The sequence below is a fragment of the Rhododendron vialii genome, chromosome 2a (genome assembly GCF_030253575.1).
Source record: "Rhododendron vialii isolate Sample 1 chromosome 2a, ASM3025357v1".
NCBI classification, from domain to species: Eukaryota; Viridiplantae; Streptophyta; class Magnoliopsida; order Ericales; family Ericaceae; genus Rhododendron; species Rhododendron vialii.
Genome location: NC_080558.1, coordinates 17,547,178 through 17,554,233, shown reverse-complemented (window position 1 = coordinate 17,554,233; position 7,056 = coordinate 17,547,178). Strand labels below are relative to the sequence as shown.

At 39.2% G+C, this 7,056-nt stretch overlaps 1 pseudogene; it reads right to left on the bottom strand.

The window, feature by feature from the left end:
* Positions 1-1,163: 1,163 nt before the first annotated feature.
* Positions 1,164-6,728, bottom strand: LOC131317235 (cysteine-rich receptor-like protein kinase 44; annotated as a pseudogene).
* Between the last annotated feature and the right edge of the window lie 328 nt (positions 6,729-7,056).

Here is a 7,056-nt window from a genome sequence, read left to right as displayed (position 1 = left end):
AGATTTCGACGATTCACTTATGGTTCTTTCTGTGAGTGTCGGTGATGTCTGTTCGAATACCGAATGGATTCTGGACTCCGGATGTTCTTACCACATGTGTCCGAATAAAGATTGGTTCGATACTTATGAATCGATCAGCTGTGGTACAGTTCTTATGGGGAATAACATGCCCTGTAGAATTGTTGGGATTGGAACAGTTAAAGTCAGAATGCATGATGGGTTTGTGAGGACGTTGGTTGGTGTTCGACATATACCAGATTTGAAGAGGAACCTTATCTCTTTGGGTACTCTTGACTCTTTGGGTTGGAAGCATACCGCTGAAGGTGGAGTCTTGAGGGTTTTGAAGGGTGCTCGTGTTTTGATGAAGGGTCGGAAATCGAATAACCTCTATGTGCTTGATGGTAGTACGATTGTAGATGCTACATCTTTGGGTTCTTCATTGGTGAATTCGAGGTTGACTCAGTGTTGGGTTTTTAACTCTGTGGTAGAGTCGGTAATTAACTCCGCGTGGAGTTTGAGCAGATCTTCAAGTGCATTCGGGAGGGATGCGTTGGGTGGGAGGTGCCCGTTAGAAGATAGAGGCTCAATTTGGAGGCATGTGCGGCTGGGTTTCCTGAGTCGCGTTTACAAGGTCAAGCAGGTGTGCTTGAGCCTTGCTCGTTTGTGCCGTTGGTGATCGCCCCGTGGGGGGGCTTTTGGGGGAGATGAGCGATTAAAGGAGAGGATTGCCTATAGTGTTGAATTCGATGAAATTCAAGTCAAGGTGGAGATTTGTTGAAAATTGACTAGAATTCCTAAATTGACTAGGATTCCTTTTCCTATTCGGTTTAGGTTTATTTAGTGTTTTCCTATAAATAGGGACCTTGGGGGTTCCTTAGGTTATGGTCTTTTGTTCAAGGGCTTAGATATTAGGGTTTTGTTTATGCTCTTAGGGTTCCACCAAGGATTTGTGTCTCCCTTTTGGGTTCTACCAGAGATTTGTCCCTAGATATCTGTTTGGTGCTTCAATTAGAGTTACGGGTATAGCCGGCTCTTTGTTTCTCTCCTCGTTTATAGTGAATCCTCTTACTCTTTTCCCCGTGGAGTACGTTCTTATTTTGTGTTTGAACGGAACCACGTATATTCTTGTGTTCTTGTTTATCGCTTGTTGATTTATTATATTCTCAATTTCGTGTTCGGCACAACAGTTCTGAAGGCGTGGAAAGGGTGAGAGAGGAACTCTTGAGCATCGTAACAACTGAAGCCATAGTTGGTCTGTCGACTTTGTTTTCCTGAACACATAGCAGCCCAATGTGGATACATCTCTCTATTTCGCAAACAGAATCCAAATTGGCCCTCAATGTCGGGTCTATGAGGTTTTCGCTCGTTCCTTCTTTCCAACTTTTCCAAGCCTGCAATTGTTCAATATGTGTAATAAGCTTCCTGGCATGTAAAATTTCATGGGATTTTTTCTTTGGGTATTTTAACACATTACCACACATCAGAAGTATACATGGTGATTTTTTTCAGAAAATAATTAACCATGTAAGTTGCTGCTAATAGCTTGTGCCTAAACATTTCAGGCAACATTGATATTCCTACAAAATATTGCGTCAGTGATATACATGGGACGTTATGTATAAAGGACAACAGAGTAACCTGTGCAAACGATCTTGTGGGCTCGGGAAAGTTTAGTAGCTCAACGACAAAAAGCAAGTCTAAGGTAAAGACTAGGAAAAAGACCCAAGCTCGGCAGTGGTGATTCTGACTAACTGAGCAAAGCGTGGTTAACATCATGGTGAGTCAAACGTTGGGAAGATGAGATCGAGGGTGGTGATGAGTTTGTATCACCCGTCCCATATCGAAAGTCAACATAAATGATCTGAGGATATAATTAATCATGTAAATTCTTACTAGTAACTTGAGCTAGCTTAATTATTTTGAAAAACCTTGATAGGTTTCCAACAAGTTATTAGGCTAGTGTTCTGTATGAGGCATTATAGGTACATCCAATCTTTCACAATGGCATAAGAAAAAAAAAATCAATCAAAGAAAATGAAATGGGCACACCATAAGGTTGGGATACATCAGCATTCCCAACAAAGAGTAACAATATAACAGTTTGCATAGGGAGGGGTGAAATTCTCAAAATTGCAAAGTTGGATTTGCGTAGCTTTTGGAATTCCGCCACACAATTCTCAAAAAATAAATGAAACTCCCATTATCTAGTAGCTCTAATAAACAGGTTTCTCAACTTCTACTAAGATCTGGAATCTAAAATCTGCAACAAAATCTGAACCTAAAATTTAACTTCTGTATCCACACCTATTGCAAAATGGGAATTGGCTTGCAAAATAACCAATTGAAATTCGAAGAAAGGGGAGGCTAACAATGACATTACGGCTGGAAAAATAGAAAACCTTAGAGACGGGTGGAAAAATAGAAAACCTTTGAAACGGGATATTCGATCATACTTACATAGCTTAAAAGGTCCTCTACATTCTCTCCATTATGGAAACAACTATTCTTTTGACCAGCCACGATTTCGAGAACCAATACACCAAAGCTAAAGACATCTGACTTAACTGAGAAATGGCCATGCATTGCATACTCTGGAGCCATATATCCACTGTAATGATTGATGGACTTACGTTAGTAAGAGAGTAATATGTTCAAGAGTTCACCAAAGCACCTAGTTTGGCTTCTTAAAACTTGGTCTTATTCAAAAGGACATTTGGTACCAAGTTGTTTTGAAGAATTTTCCAAAACTTGCCGAAACAATTTGGAAATTAACAATAAGTTATGTTGCGAAACATTGTGGGGTTGAGTAGAAATCAAAACTTACTAGGTCCCCATGATTCGATTTGTATTCCCTTCAGTTTCATCAAGAGCAAACAATCTTGCCATGCCAAAATCTGATATTTTCGGGTTCATCTCTGCATCTAACAGCACATTGCTAGCTTTCAGATCCCGATGGATGATCCTAAGTCGTGAATCTTCATGCAGATATAAGAGTCCACGGGCAATGCCTCCTATGATCTTGTAGCGTCTATGCCAATCCAATTGTGTGCGCTTAATTGGATCTACAATTTTTTTTTATCTGTACGAGTTAATATCCAAGGGCAACGCAAGAATGCAAGATAGAACGAAATAAAGGATGATTTTTTTCTACTCCATCTGTCCTCATTTGTTTTATTTGTTTTTTGTTTTTTTGGTACTTCGGAATATTATAAAAAGTCAACTAAAGAGTTTGCAGCATCGGTGCATACATGGATCAAATATTACAATCCACAAAAAGAAATACCAAGATCCCTAATTGAGAATTTGCCTTAAATTAAGGTGATCGTGAATCCAAAACTCTCTAAGCGAGGGTGGTTGGATCATCCGTCCTCATTTGTTTGTCTCTATTTTCCTGTATGCACACTTAAAGAAACAATAAGTTGAACATTAGAAAATAATATGTCTACTGGAAAATCACACCATTTTTTGGGTAAAAATATGAAGCACCTTTTTTATATGATTCCTAAATTTTTTTGCACTAATGTAAAGATCTCGAATAATTAGTTTCTTAATTGATTTTTTTTTAAAAATTAATGCACGAAAGTGGTTTACTATTTTGTTCAATACTCCATGACACGATTTCAAAAAAGGACAAACGTTGACAGATGGAGTATATATTGTTTATCACGAGAATTACCCAAAATGGATTGATCGATCAAGGCTCGAGTTAGTCACAAACTCATAGACGAGAAGCCTTTCTTTGCCTTCCCAGCAAAAACCAAGGAGCCTAACCAAATTCCTATGTTGAAGCCTTGTCACTAGCGTAGCCTCATTCTTAAATTCTGCTTCACCTTGTCCAGAATTCATAGACAGCCTCTTCACAGCTATTTCTTGTCCATTCTCAAGTCTACCCTAAAAGTACAACAGAATGATTCCAATTGTAAAACATCTAATGAAATCGTCGTTTGAATCGAAAGAAACAATTGTACCTTGTAAACGGCACCAAATCCACCTTGTCCAAGCTTATGGTCGTCGGAAAAGTTATCTGTTGCATTGCTAATAGTTACAAAGCTGTACTGCAAGGATTCCCCGGTGCTAATTTTATCACCAGCTCTATAAACTGAAATTCACAAGAGGAAATGATCAATATACTTATCGTCGTTTAGTTTTTGTTTTTACATCTTAATATAGTATCAAAAAGTCGTAAAATAGCAATGTTATTGCACCGGTTTAGAGTTTTAAATTTTTTAGCACCATATTAGGTTTAGAGTTTTAATTTTTTTGGCACCATATTAGTCAGAGACTATTGCATTGAACCCATCTCATTTACTTGGATCAGCTGCCTTGAGCCAAGTGACATGTTTCACAAAATCGAAGAAGAAGTCAAATTTGACAAAAGAAGATGACCTTTTGACTCACTGATGGACATGAATTTTACCAAAGTCTGCTAGACTACGACTTTGACCGCCAATTAATGTAGCAACGAAAATATAGTGAAATGAGAAAATCTTATTTACAGAGGAGCCGTAAATAAGTTTCTCTCACCATTTGAGATAAATCTTATGGCGTAAACGAAACTTGTTTTTAGCTGCTGCAAATCTTACAAAGGACTTCATCCCTTGGTTTCCTCTGCTTCCACTCCAACAAAAATATCAACATGCATAACATGAGTGCTGCCAAAGAAGCAACGGTCGACACAACGATAATTATGACCGTTCTTTTTGTTCGAGTTCTTTTTCTCCCGATGGTTCCAGTTCCATTGAATCTCTCTCTTCCTGCAAAAACCAGAAATTCGTTTATTGTTAAATTGCACATTAAGTATAATGAAATTTCCATTATTCCCATGGTTGTAACAAAGCGCATGTAGCTAGATATGCAGTTTTGCCGACAAATGAATTGCAAAATGGTATTAGAGCATCTCCAACACTTCATTTCAAATTGGAGATGTGTGGCATTTTGGCATCTCAAATTTGACATTAAAACCTCCTCTCCAACTCTTAAGCCAAATTCTATTTATTTAAAAAAAAAAAAAACAAACTCAAACAAGGGGTACGGAGAGGTTTTAAACTTTCTAACAATAGCTTTTTACCTTTAACAGTTACTTTTTGAAATTTGGCATGGGAGAGGGTAGCTGCCAAAATTGGCATGCAGGACGTTCATGCCAAAATCACATCAGTTTTGACATGAGTAAAGGCAGATGGATTGGAAGGTAAGTTGATGCCAAAAGTAACCGTTGCACCGTCCATGTCATGTTTGACGTCTCCCATTGGAGATGCTCTTACAGAGACCGTTAATCGTTGCCGGAGTAGCAATAATTCTGCTGCTAGATAAATCTCAGGCAATTGGAACCCAATATGGCCCGATTGTTATACAAGGCAATATACTGGACCTTCTTTTAATTAATTTCCCTGTTTTTGGTAGGATATTGCAACTTGGAAACAATAAACTTAGGTCCTCAAAGATCGAATCAGTCGTATGGGACATTTTATTTATTTTTGTCATTCGATAGTTGATAGTGTTACAACCGGATATTGCGGTGAGGATGAACATTACATGTTCTACGTAATTGATTAACAAAAATGCTACTTGCACAACCGTTGTGTTGGTTGTGTATGTAATTCTGGCCATCCAGATGTATTTGGATGATCTAAATTTTATAAAAACTCTTCCAAGGAAAAATTTAATTTTTATGGGAAAGAGTTTGAGCGAATCCTGACCATTTATTAGAGCAATGGACAGCTAGAGATTGGTTGTGTGTTGTATTTTACATAACCGTTATGTGTGTAGCACTTTCGATTGACTAAGGAACTAGTTTACCATCGACACTCAATCACAACCGTTGACTCAGGTCTTCTGAAGCTTAAAAAAGTTCACAACCGCGGCGCCTAATTCCCCTTACACCGTGATAGTTACCTTACGCCTCGATAATGCTATAAAAAACCATGATCGGAGGGAAAAGATTATGCTATACCTGGGATTGAATCAGCGGGAGCGGGTGCATCAGCGGGAGCGGGTGAATCAACTGGAATCTCGGTAAAGAAGAGTTGATTATCATACCGAACATTGCAGCTTGGTGCATCAAACCTCTTACAATTAGGAATACGAGCCGTAACGTACTCAAGGCAATAGCCACAATCATCTTCGGACAAATCAGGCGTGCACTGCACAAGCCCAAATATGGTTCCGTCGTCCGGGCCGGTCTCATTTCCCGTTGCAAACTTCCGACCTGTCCCGCCGGAAACCGCTTGGCTGTTGAGTCTGTCCAACAAGATCCTCAGAGCGTGATTGAATTGATTCACGCTTAACACGTCCACGGGGTTCCAACCGCAGTAGGCCGGATAAATCATTGCTATGTCATTGATGGACTCGTTTGAGTACCGTACCATACAAAAGTCGTACCATCCGACGGCATGCTTTCTGTTGGGACAATCTTGTGTGATCCTGCTGGTGCCGTTATCGATACAACCACGACAAGTGTCGAGGTCAATATCTCCTCTGCAAAGCACGATTGCGTTAACTCTGTCAGCATTTTCACCCAAGGAAGAACTGTAGAACCCGTAGCTATCGGTGTTTGAGGAAAGGGATGATAGGAGGGTGTTAAGGTTTGTCTGATATGTACTGTTAGTTGTGTAGTTACCGAGTCCCTCGTAACAGTTGACGAATATGAACTCGGGCAGCTGGGAAAAGCTGAGACCAACAGCGTTTATGAGAATATGAGAGAGGAAGACGAGGATTCTCCATGAACCCATTTCATTTAAGCTTTGAAATGGTTTAAGGAGTAATGTTGAACTGCAAGAAGGAAGCCATATGAACAGATTGTCAAAGGAAAGAAACCAAACAAATAAGTGTGATGCTTAGGATTAATTAAGTAGTATAATTAGTGGCTGCGGAAGAGACTATAGGGATAAGTCCGTCGTGCGTGCAAACGGGACTAGGACACCATGCATTACAAAAAAAACAAGTAGTATATATATGATTGTTGGAATTAGATTAGGAAGCATTGAAGGTACCCAAACCCAGTTTTGAGCTTTTTAGAATTTTCATTTCTTTTTTAGCTTTTTGAAATATGTAGAATTC